This window comes from Muscardinus avellanarius (genome assembly GCF_963383645.1).
Source record: "Muscardinus avellanarius genome assembly, chromosome: 1".
Taxonomy (NCBI): Eukaryota; Metazoa; Chordata; class Mammalia; order Rodentia; family Gliridae; genus Muscardinus; species Muscardinus avellanarius.
Genome location: NC_137786.1, coordinates 193,256,541 through 193,273,572, shown reverse-complemented (window position 1 = coordinate 193,273,572; position 17,032 = coordinate 193,256,541).

Genomic DNA, 17,032 nt, shown 5'->3' with positions numbered 1-17,032 from the left:
TGCTGAAATGAGTGAGTGGAAGCTTTATTCAGAAGTCAAGATATCTGTGTGGGTGGTAGGTTTAAGGAGCTGTAAGTACACATGTTTTAGACAAGTTTTGGTTTGCATAATGTGATAATGAGTCACTTCAATATGATTATGTAAATCTATACGCAAATCTACATTGAAATACCAGCCAAAATGACATAATGTTACTTTATCATAGGAAATATTTCATTTTTCTCTGGCAATGCTTTGCACACTGTTGCAAAGGGAATTATGAACCCTAAATATAAATAACCCATTAGTCATAATGGTGTCTGATGAGAAGCCTGAGAGAAAGGAATCAACATCCTGTGCTCTCATAGGGCAAGTCAGCAGAGAACACTGTGAGACTGCATTTCTTTGAGTCTAAGACACCATAGACCGAAGAATACATGATTACTTCCATACTTACTAAGAAAAACATGCTGCCAATTAAACTAAGACACTTTTGCCTTCTTATTACTCAGAGACTTTATTTTATACTTAATGAAAATGTTGATTTAGAATTACTTAGACATATTTCCATATTACATCTCTGTGTATATGCAAAAAGGAAAGCATAAAGAAAATAAATTTAGCTGGGCATAGTGGCCCATGCTTGTAATTCTAGTACATGGGAGGGAGGCTGACACAGGAAGATCACAGGTTCTCTGCCAGCCTTCACAACTTAGCAAGGCCCTCCATAACTTAGTGAAACCCTGTTTCAAAATAAAAAATAAAATAAAATAGGGCTAGGGGTGTATCTCAGAGTTAGAATACCTCTGGCTTCAATTCCCAGGACCAAGAAAAAGAAAGAAAAGAAATGACAAGCAAGAAATGAAAAACAATGACAAGTATTTTTGTTGTTTTTTTTTTTAAGATTTAAAGAAGTTTATTAGAAAGATAGAAATACAGAAAATAGAAATACATCTCTATACCAGACTGGCATGGAGGGGTGACTCGAAATGAAAAGAAGTTTATTAAAAGATAGAAATACAGAGGATAGGTACAGCCCCATACTAGACTGGCATGGAGGGATGACTCGAATGAGTACACTTAAAACAATGACAAGTTTTTATGCATGCTGGCTTGATATTAGTAAATTGAAGACATTCCCTGCCAGGTGAGTGTGGTGACATAGGTTTGTAAATCCCTGTACCTGGGAGGCTGAGATAGGAGGATCACAGGTTCACTGCTATCCTTAATAAAGTAGGGCTGGGAGTGTAGCTCAGAAGTAGAATGCCTAGGGGTTCAATTCCCAGCAAACACACACACACACACACACACACACACACACACACACACACACTTTTTGTGGTACTGGGGTTCCTGGAAGCCCTTCTACCTCGGGCTACACTCCCAGATGTATTTTTTTTTTTGAAACAGGGTCTCTTAAGCCAGCAAGTCTGGCTTCAAACCTGCGCGATCCTCCTGTCTCCGCCTCCCAAGCGTGGGGATTACAAGCGTGCGCCACCACGCCTGGCCACACACACACACATTTTAATTTCAGAAATTTATGATAAAAATGTGTACCTTAGTATGAAGTAGATTTCTAAGTTTAACCCTATACAGTTCTCTCTCATTAAATTTACTAAGAAGGAATAATAAACTTATCACAAGGTTTTAAAAGAATCCCTTAGGACAGTGACCTCTAGCCTTGAAGCATGTGATGACATGTGATGCTTGTAAAACATCATAATGTTTACTTAATCCATAGGAAATATTTCTTGTAGGACACAGAATTTCTTTACTTACTAGCCTTGGATAATTGATTCATAGCTATATAAAGTTTATACTTTTAAAGTTTTGATGAGGCAGAAAATTTCAGATCTTATCGAACTGCATAAGGCTTATTCTGTTTTCTCTTGCTGTAAATTACAAGTTAATCAGGTAATTAACTGGGTAATTTATAGAGAAGAGAGGTTTGCTTGGCTCCTGGTTCTGCAGGCTGGGAAGTCGAAGAGAGGTGCCAGCATCTGGTGAGGGCCTTCTGGTGGCATCACAAGATGGCTCAGGATACCATGTGGAGAGACAGAACAAGTGTGCTAGCTCAGGTCTTTCTTCTTCTTCTTCTTCTTTTTCTTCTTCTTCTTCTTCTTCTTCTTCTTCTTCTTCTTCTTCTTCTTCTTCTTCTTCTTCTTCTCCTCCTCCTCCTCCTCCTCCTCCTCTTCCTTCTCCTTCTTTTCCTTCTTCTTCTCCTCCTTCTCCTTCTTTTCCTTCTCCTTCTTCTCCTTCTCCTTCTTCTCCTCCTTCTTTTTCTCCTTCTCCTTCTCCTCCTCCTCCTACTACTTCTCCTCCTCCTCCTCCTCCTCCTCCTCCTCCTCCTCCTCCTCCTCCTTCTTCTTCTTCTTCTTCTCCTTCTCCTTCTCCTCCTCCTCCTCCTCCTCCTCCTCCTCCTCCTCCTCCTCCTCCTTCTTCTTCTTCTTCTTCTTCTTCTTCTTCTTCTTCTTCTTCTTCTTCTTCTTTTTTTGGTGGTACTGGGAATGGAACCTTTCTACCTCTGGGCTACACTCCCAGACCTATTTTATATTTTATTTGGAAGCAGTGTCTCTTAAGCCAGCGAGGGTGGCTTTGAACCTGCTCGATCCTCCTGTCTCCGCCTCCCAAGCATGGGGATTACAAGCGTGCGCCACCACGCCCAGCTCTCCCTCTTCTTTTAAAGCTCCTAATGCCATCATGGGGGTCTCACCCTCATGATGTCTTCTGGTTCTAATTATCTCTCAAAGGTCCCATCTCCAAATACCACTTACATATCAATGTGGGAATTAAATTTCTAACACATGAACGTTTAGGGGAATACATTCAAACCATAGCATCTGCTGTTGCTGGCTAGATCACAGTTGGACACTTGGAATGTGAGGGCTCAGAGAGCTCTGTCACTGTCCCTCCTACTCTAGCACCTTGGAGGAAGGTGGCAAGAGTCCAAATCTGAGGCGTCTTTCCACCAGGCCTCCCTGCCTCAGGGCTGGGGAAATGGAGAGCTGTAGGGAGGGAATGGCCATCCTGGCCTCACCCTGGATTGATGTGCTCCTAACTGTTGCTGATAGACCCTGCTCATGTAGGGGTCTTCCCAGACATGATGGGTAGGGTTGCTCCTGAGGTGAAGTTCACCTCCATATCAGTTCCCTCAGAAATAGAGGGCCTCCCTAGTGGTGCTGAATCTGCATGTGGTTCATGTCCCATATCCCCCCTCTGAGTAAAGCGTAGCCTCCCCTGGCCCAGCCACTGCCTTTACTCTACCTTCAGTGGCCCTCCTAATAGGCCCACCTGAATGGCTGAAGGCCTCTTCTCTTTCTGCCCAGGCAGCAGAATTGGGTAAGAGGACACCTCCATATTCTTTCTGGAAAACCCCAGAAACAACCTGGACCACTTCAGCCAACTCTTCTGGCTTAGGCTACTCCATCCTTCCAAAATGCTTGGATGAGACACAAGCAAGGGAAAGTTCACGTATGACCACAATGTGTCCAGCTTTTTCAAGAATGACCTCCCCACACTCTGCTTGGACAGAGGCACCAGAATGAGCTGGCTGCTTTTACAGCCCAGTCTGCACCCAGCTGAGGACTAAGAAGGCACTTTTTTTCCTATGGCACCCCAATTCTGAACGAAGAGATCCTCTACACATACTGTGAGATCTCCACAACTACTGTGTTCTCCATTTACAGAGAACCCTGTTTTCTCTCCCCATCCTGCCTCTCAGTCTCCTCATGTGGACCAGTAAGGGTAATGGGAATGAGGAGGGGGTTGATTGCTGAAGGCCCGCATGCTACTTCTTCGTAAGCTTTGGGAGCTTGTGAGGTCAGCCCCACTTATTGGAGTCTCTCTAGCATCTGGGGTACTGGGATTCTCCTTGCCCTCAGTTGTGGACAACAGGAAAAACGGCTCACTCAGCAGCCTGCTTTTCAAAGCGGTGCTAAGGGCACCCTCTTGCAATGCTCTGGTTTTCTATGTTTACATTTTGAAATCTTTGGTTAAGGGAAAGAAAATCCAGGTCCACTCTTAGAGAATAGTATGCTTTGTTTACACCAAATATGTTGTATTTGGAGTTCTGCCAAATCCGCTCCCAATGACCCAACTGTACCTTTTCTGAAAGGGTTGAGGAATTTACAGGAACTCAAAGCTGGGGCGGCCCAGGGTGTGCCTTGTTCCTGGGTGCTCAGACCCCGGAAAGTGCTGCAGTTCACAGCAATCAGTCTTTGTTTACTCCTGTGCACGGCTGGACTTAGTCCTGTCCCAACAGTGCCATGGTTCTCTTTAAAAGAATCCTGAAAAAAAAAACTCAATCAATTTACCTTTCCAGTAAAGATGCTTGCAAAGTTCACCCATCCTTACATTTATTTATTCAATGAACTCCTAGTATGTGGCAGGAACTGTTATAGGCCCTGGGAATAGAGTGGAGAGCAAGACAGAGAAGACCAGTGATCTCATGGGGCTGACATTCCACAGGGCTAGTCATTATTAATCTAGTAAGGATTTAAGACAATTGAGTCACCAAATTCAGGTGACAGTTTTAGAGCCTATTATGGCTGAGAATCCAAACAGTCCTAATATACTAGATTTGAATTTCAATTTTGCCATTGACTTAATGGTCGTTAAAGGTAATGGGAACCTGTCCATGCTAAACTATTTAATAAATAACAGAATATAGAGTTTGGGAGGTGAAACTTAATGATAGCACCAAAATGGGGAGAGGGAGGTGATACAAAAGTAGAATATAAAATGATATGTATTAGTTTTCTTATTGTTACATTTTTTTTTTTTGGTGGTACTGGGGTTCCTAGAAGCCCTTCTGACTCCGGGCTACACTCCCAGACCTATTTTATACTTTTTTATGTGGAAATAGGGTCTCTTAAGCCAGTGCGGCTGGCTTTGAACCTGCGCGATCCTCCTGTCTCTGCCTCCCAAGCGTGGGGATTACAAGTGTGCGCCACCACGCCCGGCTTATTGTTACATTTTTTAAACTTCTTTATATATTCTACAGAGTAGTCCTCTATCAGAGGAGCGGCTGGCAAAGATTTTCTCCCATTCTGTACACTATCTCTTCAGATTTTATTTCATTTGTTGCACAGAAACACTAAAAAAAGAGATGGGCGTGGTGGCGCATGCTTGTAATCCCAGCATTCAGGAGGCTGAGACCGGAGGATCGGGGTTTGCGGACAGCCTCAGCTACTTAGTGAGGCCCTCTGCAACTTAGTGAGACCCTGTTTCAAAATAAAAAATAAAAGAATAGGGCAGGGTTATAGCTTGGAGGTTGAATGTCCCTGGGTTCCTTCTCCAGACCCACAAAAATAAATAAATAGATAAAAATTAAAATGGGCAATTGAACTGAATAGATGCTTCTCAAAAGAATACAAATGGCCATCATATGAAAGCAAATGCAAATCAAAACTACACTGAGATTCCATCTCACTCCAGATAGAATGGCAATCATCAAGAATACAAACAGTAATAAATACTAGTGAGGATGTGGGGAAATAGAAACTCTTACACACTGTTGGTGGGACTGCAAATTAGTACAATCACTATGAAGAAATGTATTGAGGTTCCTCAGAAGACTAGAAATAGAACCACCCAGTGACTTAGCTATACTACTCTTTGGTATTTATCCAAAAGAATTACAGACAGAATACTATAGTGATACATGCATATTCATGTTTATGCTAGCACAAGTCACAATAGCCAAATTACGAAATCAACTCAGGTCGCCGGGCGTGGTGGTGCAAGCTTGTAATCCCCACACTTGGGAGGCTGAGACAGGAGGATCACACAGTTTTGAAGCCAGCCTTGGCTCGGTAACTTAGTGAGACCCTGTTTCCAAAAATAGGTCTGGGAGTATAGCCCGGAGGTAGAAAGCCTCTGGGTTCCACCCCCAAAAAAAGAAAGAAAGAAAGAAAGAAAGAAAGAAAGAAAGAAAGAAAGAAAGAAAGAAAGAAATCAACTCAGGTGTCTATTGACACCTGAATGTGTATATATACACACAATGGAATTTTACCCAGCCACAAAGAAGAACAAAATTAAGTAACTTGCAGGGAAATTAATGGAACTGGAGAGTATCATTCTAAGTGAGACCAGCCAGTCTCATGAGGTCAAAAGTCAAATTTTTTTTTATTTGTGGAAACTAGAAAAAAAAAAAAGAAATAAAAGGGACTTTATGTAGTTGAGGAGAGAGAACGTAGAAGAGCAGAAGGGGCTAGGTGGAGGGAGGCAGGAAGGGGAATAAGAACTAATGAAAGAAACAGTTCAAACAATGCTACATCCATATAAGAAAGAATCACTACCAATGTCACTATTATGTATGGGGTGGAATGGGCAGCAGGGTAGGATCTGAAGAGAAACACACCAAGACCTATGTGCTTGTTTGTATGTGCTTCCACTTGGGACCAAACTATGAAGTATAGTTACAATGCACTAATAACATATATATTTTTTAAATGGTAAGTATAAGCCGGGCGTGGTGAAACACGCTTGTAATCCCAGCATTTGGGAGGCTGAGACAGGAGGATCCAGGTTTGTGGACAGCCTCAGCTATTTAGTGAGGCCCTTTGCAATTCAGTGAGACCCTGTTTCAAAATAAAAAAAATAAAAAATAAAAAATAGGGCTGGGGGTGTCGCTTGGAGGTAGAATGCCCCTGGGTTGCATCCCCAGTACCACACACAAAAAAATAATAAGAATTATATCACTCTGTGTTTATGCTTTCATATATGCATATACACTTAGAAAATAGATTGGAGGTCAAATATGGAGGATCTACAGTGATTCTCCCCACCACTTCCCTGAACTTGGCCAATAAAATTGGTATTGCTTTTTTATTTTCATCTTTTCACTTATTTTTTATTTTTCAAGTTTTTGTCAGTGATCATGTTCATTCAACTCAGATTCACTAAGTCTACCTATGTTCCAGACGCTTTTGTAGGCAATGGTGGGAAAACCAACAATTCAGTTTCCATCCTTCCTGGGACTCTACTGTTGAGATAAAGAAAAACAGTGCTGAAAAGAAATAATAAATGTTTAAGGTTATGGATATTCTAACTGCCCTGATTTGATTATAACACAGCATACATATATTGAAACAGCATACTGCATATTCTATACACATGTGCAGTTATTATGTGTCAATCAAAAATTTGAAAAAGGAGGAAAATATTTTATTAATAATATGGCTTGCTCTCTGTGTGCACACACACATACACACGTATCACACAACAATAAATGTATACACGCATAGATGCACACAAATAATGCATCTAAATAAGTAAAGATTACAAGATATGCTACATAGTCCATCTGTTACTAATCCCACTCTGACCTTTTTAGTTCCATGTAATTCCATTTTCTCTCAGGCCTACATTTCTTTTTTTAAATTTATTTTTATTGGTGCATTGTAATCATATATCACATTGGAATACAAGACTTGAGAGGATATACAAGCACACATCATCCAATTAGCCCTCATCCACTCCCCATCCCATTCCCTCCCCCTCCCTCGATCCCATGCTTGTTTGGTGATTAACTTTGATACATTTGTTTATGTGCCTCCTACTTTATAAAGAGGCTCCATCCTCCCCTAATCCATACCCTCTGATTGGTTACCTTAATTGTTTCAATATAGGGCATTTTCTATAACTCAACCTCTTCCTGTTGCCCCTTTCCTCCTAGTTATTGCTGATTAGGGGAAGCATCTGGTTTTATTTTCTGTGATATTTCTCTGTGCATGCCGCATTGCAAGTACCGATCCCACTTTTGACAGCCCCAGTAGTGGCCTGGCTACCCGGTGGACTGATCCAGACCTTGCTGGCTCAAGCAGCATCCTTGCCTCATGAGAGGCCCCAAATCTGGCCTCGCTGGCCCCGACAACGGCCTAACCCCTCAGCTGGCTCCGATCCCGGCCTCGGTGGCCCTTGCACCGCCCTAGACTCAAGGCAGGCTCCGTCCCAGCCTCGCTGACACTAGCACCGGCCTAACCCCTCGACAGACTCCTATCCTGGCCTCGGAGGCCCCAGCACCGGCCTTGCCTCACGGCAGGTTCCGATCCCAGCCTTGCTGGCCCTGGTACCAGCCTAACCCCTTGGCAGGCTCTGATTCCAGCCTCAGAGGCCCCAGTAGCAGCCTTGCCTCAAGGCAGGCTCTGATGCTGGCCTCTGGCCCCGTCACCGGCCTACCCCTTGGCAGGCTCTGATCCCGGCCTCGGAAGCCTCAGTAGCGGCCTTGCCTCATGGAAGGCTCCGATGTTGGCCGCTGTCAGGCCTACATTTCTTTCAGGGTTAATCAGTGGAATTTTAGAACTTGGTCTTGAAAACTAAAGGACCTAATAATTTCTAAGGAAAAAATTTGCTCAAGATAAGAAAGAAAAAATGTGCCCTCTTCTCTTGCAGATACAAAACATGTAAATAGAATAATAAAAACTGTACTTAGGGAAGTTATTTCTAGGGTGTCATGGTGCTATACAACTGTAATCCCAGTATTTGGGAGACTGAGACAGGAGGATCACAGGTTCAAGGCCAGCCTTGGCAATTTAGCAAGATCCTTGGCAACTTAGTGGGAACCTATTTCAAAAAATAAAAAGAACTGCCAGGCATGGTGGCGCATGCTTGTAATCCATGTGCTTAGAGGCTGAGAAAGGAGCATTGTGCAGGTTTGAAGCCAGCCTCAGCTACTTAGTGAGACCCTGTTTCTAAATAAAATATAAAATAGGGCTGGGAGTATAGCCCAGAGGTAGAAAGCCTCTGGGTTCCACCCCCAGTACCACAAAAAATAAATAAAATAAAAATAAAAAGGGCTGGGAATATAGCTTAGAGGTAGAATGATCCTGGATCTAATCCTTAGTAATAATAATTTTAAAAACCCAGTTATTTCTAACAGAGGAATTTGGTGAAACAATAGTAACTGCAACCAGACTTCAGAGATTATTACTATATCCTCTGAAAGCAGCTCTCTAGAATGTTACTTAATGTTTCTACATGAATATGTGTTTCTAAAACAAAACCGTTATTTTGATGGAATCTACTAGACTGGGGGAAAGTGTGCTGTGGTATTGTAGATATTTTTGTTGACTGCTGGCTTGTGGTTTTTCCAGAGTCATTGGTTCATAACCCATGGCTGAAGGTTGGTTATCCCCTGAGCAGTTGGCTCAGAGGACCAAAACTGTAGATCTGTTCTCTTAATGACTGTCTGTTGGTTTGATAGCTACGTTGAAATTGTATACAATTCTGGGAAAGGAGCTCATCTTCCCCTATGACCCTTGCAGTTCAGTGAAGTAGCTTTTCCCACAGTCCTGGACCAGGATAGTGTGAGGAGCTACTGAGAGCATAGACCAGCCACTTAGCAAGTTGGCTTGCATAAGTGGGAACTGCTGCCCCCTACAGGATTAACAAAAATAAAGGTCCTGCTGTCAGGAAGCTCAGAGCAACTGTGTAAATGGGTTTTCTTTAAAATATTTAATACATAAGCAGGGCGTGGTGGCACACGCTTGTAATCCCAGCATTTGGGAGGCTGAGACAGGAGGACTGTGGTTCTCAGACAGCTTCAGCTACTTAGTGAGGCCCTTTGCAACTCTGTGAGATCCTGTTTCAAAATAAAGAATAAAAAATAAAGCTGGGGGTGTAGCTCGGAGGTAGAATGGCCCTGGGTTCCATCCCCAGTGTGTTAAAAAAATCTAATACATTATTCTCAATTATAGTCACCGTGCTTTGCAATAAACATCAAAAACAGAGTCCTCCAGTCTAACTGAAAGGTTGTACCCTTTTCTGTATGTCCTTAACTTACTCCTCCTTCCCCTCTGGTAGCCACCATTCCCTTTCTACTTCTCTAAGTTTGACCTTGTTAGAGTCCACATATAAGGAAGACCATGCAGCTAAAGCTGCCCTATTGAAGCCAATTGTTCTGGTAGACCTGACGCAATGCCTTCCTGCTTTGTAGAATGGATGCTTCCTGGTCCGTGAATCACTCATAAAAGCTAATCAGATCAAGCCGGGTGTGGTGGCGCACACTTGTAATCCCAGCACTTAGGAGGCTGCTAGCACCTAGGAGGTTGAGACAGGAGGATCGCACAGGTTCGAAGCCAGTCTCAGCTACTCAGTGAGGCTCTCAGCAACTTAGTGAGACCCTGTTTCCAAATAAAGTATAAAATAAGTCTTGGAGATTGGCCCAGAGGTAGAAAAGCTCCTGGGTTCCACCCCCAGTACCACCAAAAAAAAAAAAAAAAAAAAAAAAAAGCTAATCAGGTCTTTATTTTTTCTATGCCTTACTTTTATTTTTTTAATTTTTATTGGTGCATTGTAATCATACATTCTGATAAAGTTCAGAGCAATAAAACTCAACTTGTTGAAGTTTTATTCTTGCACTTATTCCTCAAGGACTGGCATGGCTATGCCTAGAAGGACAAATAAAAGGATTTATATAACTGAGTTAAAGAGAAAAAGTGCTAAGCGTGTGTTGAGAAAAAAAATATCAAAACCCTAATTTATACTATTTATGCCAGTTGCTGTGGTGTAAATACTCTCACCATGGCTTATTCTAAATTACCAATGGCCTGACTATCATTTAGCTTACAAAATTCCTGACATGTTCATAACTCTTCTGAGCTGATATCAATAGCTACAGCTCAGTCCTTGTCCCTGGTGGCAATCCAAATAATTAGGACAAAGTTTGGAGAAAAATAAAACACAAGTTTTATTGATTTGCTAGTAAATGGGGAAAGTAGCAGACGAGGGTCTTCAGAAGTCTTTCCTTCTCACAAGCCTTGACAACTTAGCGAGACCCTCAGTAACTTAGTGAAAACTTAGTTCAAAATAAAAAACTAAAAGGATTGGGAGTGTAGCTCAGAGGTAGAATGCCCCTGGGTTTAATCCCCAATATCAAAATAAATAAACACATAAATGGAAACTTAGGGACCAGGCTCTGTCTGTGCCTCCTAGGAGATTTCTATCCAGATGGTGGCCTTGTGATAGCCATTGCTCAGACTTACTGGCATCAGTTCCCAGGTCTGCACATCTTGGTGACACATATTCCTTTATTTTGTGCTTAGTGAGCTGAATGAAGGGGATGATAACCTGGCCTGGGATGGGACTGTTATCAATCTTGGGCCTTTCTGCATGGTGAGAGAGGAGGAGGGAAGGAAAAAGAAAAAAGGGGGGGGCTGTTTTAAAATAAGCCACTTGCAACCAGGAGTAGTGGTACATGTCTGTAATCCCAGTAACTGGGAGGCTGAGATAGGAAGCTTGCTGGTTCAAGGCAGCCTCAGCAATTCAGTGAGACTAGCTTGGAGGTAGAATGCCCTTGGGTTCAATCTTCAGTTAAAAAAAAAAAAAAACCCCACAGTGGACCAGCAAGGTTCATTCATACTCAAAGCATGAAGTAGACCCCGGACACTGTGAGCCAGTTCCAGCATATTCCTGGGTAGTCTACTTCCAAAATGTAGGGGGAAAATGTAGAGAACCACAGCCTATACATCTGAATCTAATTGAGTTACAAAGAATCCCATGGTGTGTTGGGAGGGAGTGAAACAAACTTTCCAATCCTTTAAAAAGTGTAACCTTTTAAATGATCTAGTTTGAGAGAATCATGAATGTATAGTTCTTCAATAAAGAAAAAAATTAAAGCAAAACAAAGTTATGTCATTGGCAGGAAAATGAATTGACCTGGAGAAGTGAGATTTGCCAGTCATAGAAGGCAAAGGGTCCCTATGTTTTCTTTCATATTTAGAATGGAGTAAGGGGGAGTAAGGGGAATACAAGAAGGACTTTAGATAGTGGAGTAGAAACCCCAGTGTAGCAAGGAGGTGGTCTAGGGGAAGGGGTGAGGGGTGGGGAGAGGGGAGGAAGAATCAATGAAGAAAACACTTCCACTAAAGTTATGTACACATGTGAAATTACCAACGCCAATCTCAGTATCATGTATGGGAAGGGAGGGTGTAGAGAAGGAATGGGCGGTGAGGGGAGAAGCTCACCAAGTACTGTGTGCACGTATGCCCCTATCACCCTGAATTACATTATGGTGTGAGATCACAATGCCCTAATAAATTTTTAAAAAAGAAACCATGGGTCCTGCAATGTTTGCAAAGATAGCTAAGCCATGAAGAACATTTCCTATACCTTAAGCAAAAATATTAAACAGATTATAGAAATTGTTCATGAGAGTATTGAATAATATAATGTTCTACCTTAAGAGACAGTTCCTTTATTGTAGTTATGGGTTAATTCCAGTTAATTCCAGTTAATTCCATCTGTTAATGACCCTTCTTTGTCTTTGTCTTTTTCTTGCAATAAGTTTTGACCTTGTCAAGCCAATCTCTTTTAGTGCTACCTACTGGAATTCCAGGTCTTGGCCTTAAAAACTACAGGCTCCTAACTGCTGGCTAAAAAAACAGCTGTAAGAAATGCAGATGTTTTTCTGCATCATAAACATTCTTGCAACAGCTATTTCTAATGAATGGATTCAGAAAGACACCCAGATTTCAAAGATGGCTGCTATGTCCTGTAAAATTAGACCCCAACCATTGGAACTGTAATTCCTATTGATAATTATACTTACTCATATGTTAATAATGTGTAACCTTGATAATAACATTTTAATTAACCTTTCTTCTAGAAAATATAAATTATTTTTCATTTTCTTGGTTAAGCTGGCAAAGCTAAAATTTATTAAGTGCTGTATATGCATTCAGAATGAATCCAAGCTCCTGTCAGCATTAGTAATTAAATCTCACAACTCCATAGGTAGGGTCATTATTCTCTTTATGTTTAATATCATTCTTCCTGCTGGTGCTCTAAGACTGGGGTTTAGGTCTAAATATCCATTCTTAGTCATAATACCTGTGGATAGTTTTTATTTAAAAAAATTTTGCTTTACTAATGTTTAATAGAATTAAGCCTCGATATCCTCCTCTTCCACTTAAATTAATTGTAAGAGGGGGAAAAACGTGTCCCTTAGGCCTCTGAAGCAGCATGGTCACTCCTGGCTCTTAGCAAAGGTTACTGTGAATTTGCTATTCATGCCTGGTTATTTTTCAGAGTGAGAGGAGGTCCACTACTAGTATTTAAACTGGCGTAATAAGCACCAACATGGACTATATTGTGTAATCCAGGACACACGGTCTCTTATGGAAGACTCTTGGGAATTCCCCTGGTGGCCTAGAAACTCTGATTCCTTTCTTTTTTGGGGAAAAACAGAAAAAATAGCTGACTGTCATTATTTTTGCCAATTATTCTAGCATGGCTCTGCAATTTAACTGCTTGTCTCATCCAAAAGGCAGAACACACTAAGTGACAAAGAAAGAGAACATTCAGTGCTTGTAAAACATCTCTGTGAAGAGTGTCTCCTGATATCTAGAAAATTTTTGCAGTACTTTCTAATATTTCCATCCAAGGAGAATGAATTAGATGAGTGAAAAAGTGGGGAGTGAGTTACTCCAAGGGAGTAAAATAATTGTGACAGGATGTCATCGCTGGCTCATGGTTTCTATCCCAAGGAAAGTAGAAAAAAAGGAGGCGTGATACCATATGCCCTCCTTGGTAGAAACGTTCTCCCAAGCAGGCCCTTGATCATTGGCTGTGGATGGCTGACAATATCCCTCTTCCTTATCCCTCCTCCTTTCTATTCCTAGGACCAAGTCATCCACACCAGCCCACTATCTACTAGAACCTCAAGGAAATCCCATCTTTCTCAAGGAATGAAAGTTATACAGGCAATGTTCAAATGTTGCTTAGCTTTGCCTTGGATATGAACCAAAGAGAGAAGATCCTTTGACAGCTATCTGTGCTATAACTTTCATCTCATTGTGCCTATTGAAATAATAGGTCCAGGTCTAGAAAGAGTCATCAATCCTAATTTTGCCAGGCTCCAATCTAAGGTAATGAATCTCAAACACAGTGTCAATCCTTGCCTGGTTTTCTTTATCTTGGGTCACTGCTTTTTCTAATACCCCATTTATAGTTCCTCCAGTTTCATAACAAAATTGAAGGTTTTACATCCTGATTCTTCTCTGGGCTACCAATTAAGTGTAAGTCTCACCTAGTTGTTAGATACCATCTTCTAACATCTCTGCTATCAAGTCTCCATGATTTGCTTGCATCAGTCTTGGAGATGACTTCCCCAGAATTTCCAATGCAACGCACACTTCCTTTTCTCCCAGATAATTTCCAGGAAAAAATCCTGAGCTATTATGCCCTGTGCTTGGTCTAACTTGTACTCCTGCTTTCCTCAGGCTTCCAGCCCAGGATCTCATTGTGAAAAAGACCATATCTGATATCTTCCAGGTACACTTATCATCTCTGCCACACCACACAAGCATCACTCTTTTCTTGAGAGGATCTAACAGTCTTTATTTTTTTTCTTTTAGCCAAGTGAGCACACTTGTGCATGCCCATAATCCCAGCTACTTGGAAGGCTGAGGTAAGAGAATCAAAGTTTGAGGCTAGCTTGGGCAACTTAGCAAGACCTTGTCTCGAAATGAAAAGGGATGGAAATGTAGCCCCATGGTAGATCACCCTTGGGTTCAATCTCTAGAGTCATAAATATTTTCCCCTTTTGGATGAAGGGACACGGATGGGGCAAATAATTAAGTAGATCATAAGAGTCCAGCCTGTGATAGCACCTGCATAATATTTCTTCCAAGGATAATCTTCTTAAACTCACATAGAAAGCACAGTCTTGCTTTTCTGGCTACCACCGCTGTTCTCTAACATACAACCTTCCAGAATTCTTATGCTTCATCCCAGCTTTCTCTGCTTTCTTCTCCAAATCTACTATGATAATTTAGGAGCCAATCAGCCATTTCCTGCTTATCTTTATCATGTATCATTTTGTATCAAATGTCTATAGTATTTGTCAACATTCTTGGATTATAGCATTCTGCAAATATAACCATGTGATCTTCAACAGCAACTGATCATGAGTACATTAAAGTCTGGAGGCCTTCTTTCCCCAGTGTTGAATCCATTCACATGGATGTCCATCTTCCTTGGTTGTCCATCTTCTTTTCCTTTCTCTGTGTCCACAGGTCCCAATTCATATTCTTTGCAATGGAGTTAGTTGAGTTCCATTCTCTGTATTCTTACATTCGGCATGCAATCAAACCTCTTTTTTCAACACTGATTACCTTTTTACAAAAAATTTGTCAGTACATTACTGTGTAGAGGGAGAAAAACTTCCCTAATCAGGAGTGAGACTGGTAATGGGCAGAAAATCCTGACTTGTTACTCTTTTTTTTTTTTGATACTGGGGATGGAACCCAGGACCATTCTACCTCCGAGCTATACCTCCAGCCCTATTTTTTATTTTATATTTTGAAACAGGGTCTCATTGAGTTGCAAAGAGCCTCACTAAGTAGCTGAAGCTGTTCCTGAACTGTGATCCTTCTGTCTCAGCCTCCCAAATGCTGGGATTACAAACATGCGCCATTACGACTGGCTACTTGTTGCACTCTTGACAGTTCCCAGATTGCACAATCTGGGAAAATCAGATCCATGTGAAGCAAAATACTGCTGTTCTGGATGCTGTTTTTTAGCCAGGATGGATTGTGCAAGGGTAAAGAGAGTTTTGCTCTGTAAGCAAAGTATCAGTATATATAACACGGGGCACATCTCCCCAGCAGGCAGCACAGGCCACGCAGCTTCACCTGGGGCTTCAGTGGAACACACAGCACAAGGTGAGGTGCAGAACTTCCCAACACTTTTGCTCTTTGGAAATCTTCTTTCTCTGCCAACAGTCTTGGACTGCACCTTGGCTTTCTCTGCATTCTTTCTCAATCTTTTCTTTTGATCATTAGAATTCACCAGGTGTGATGCTTTTTAGGGTGGAATTTTGTTGTATGCTTCTGTGTGAGTCAGTGATGGGTAGAGTAGACATTCTCCAAATATGTTTTACTCATCTCATGTTACAGAGAGGTATGTTAAGTCACAAAATTTCCAAATGCCTCATTGGAAACTTCCTGTACAATTCAGTTTTAGAGCTGATAAGGGGTGATTGAAATGGAAAGTGTTTCATACTACCAGTGTACTGTAATCTCTTAGATACTGAGATTCTAATGAGACAAATTAAAATGGAGAACTAGACCCTTTGAAATCCTATTTATCTCTCTGTACACACACAGGTGTGTTTGTGCATAAAATGGAACGGAGTTTATTTTTGGAGTGCAAGAATGGGTTGACATTACAAAAACCCCAAACAAATCATGGCTCATCCTTGGTTGTGTTTTCTTGACTCTGCAGCAGGATGAAACTTTTCACAGGCATCATTTTCAGCCTCCTGGTCCTGGGAGTTGACAGCGAAAGTTGGCTCTCATTCATAATAGAAGCTGGTCAAGGTAAGGAGCAAAGACTGGAGGCAGGAGGCTACATTAGGCTGTCCAAAGGGTTCCCCTGAGTAAAGACCACATTCCCACTGTGCAGAGGTGCTAGTGAAGCCACAACTGGATAGACAAGAGATAAGGTTTTTATTGGAGTAGTTCCATGTGCTTTCCTGGACAGCTTTGACACTCCTCTGTGAGGATACCCAGGCCTGAGGCCACTATTCCAGCTGCAACTTTTTAGCAGGCGTATAGGAGAGATCTGGAGTTCACAGGTATTAGTTCTCTTAATGTGAATGGGGTTCTATTGCCTCCTAGTGGGGAGTCAGGGACAGCTCACTTCTTCTCAAAGCCATGAAACATTTGCATTAAATGTGTGGAAGAGTTTGCAGGGAGGCTGAGCAGAGTCAGTATAGCATCCATCTACACAGAAATCACCATCATGATTAACTGACCTTTTAAGACATGCTAGGCACTGTTCTAAGAGCTTTACAGGCACAAATAAATTGGCTTTTATCCTTTAATCCTGTGATGTAGATACCATTATAACCCCTTAATAGAGAAACTAAGACAAATAAGAAGGCCCTCCAAAAAGAGAAGAATTTAACCCAGGTAGATTTTCTCCTCAGAATTCATTCTACTCCCCAAACAAGAGTTAGAGATTTGTGACCAAATATCCCCCCCCCTTTTTTTTTAAATCTGAGAAATGGCAAATAATTGAGATGGGGTAGCTGCCTTTGTAAGGGACC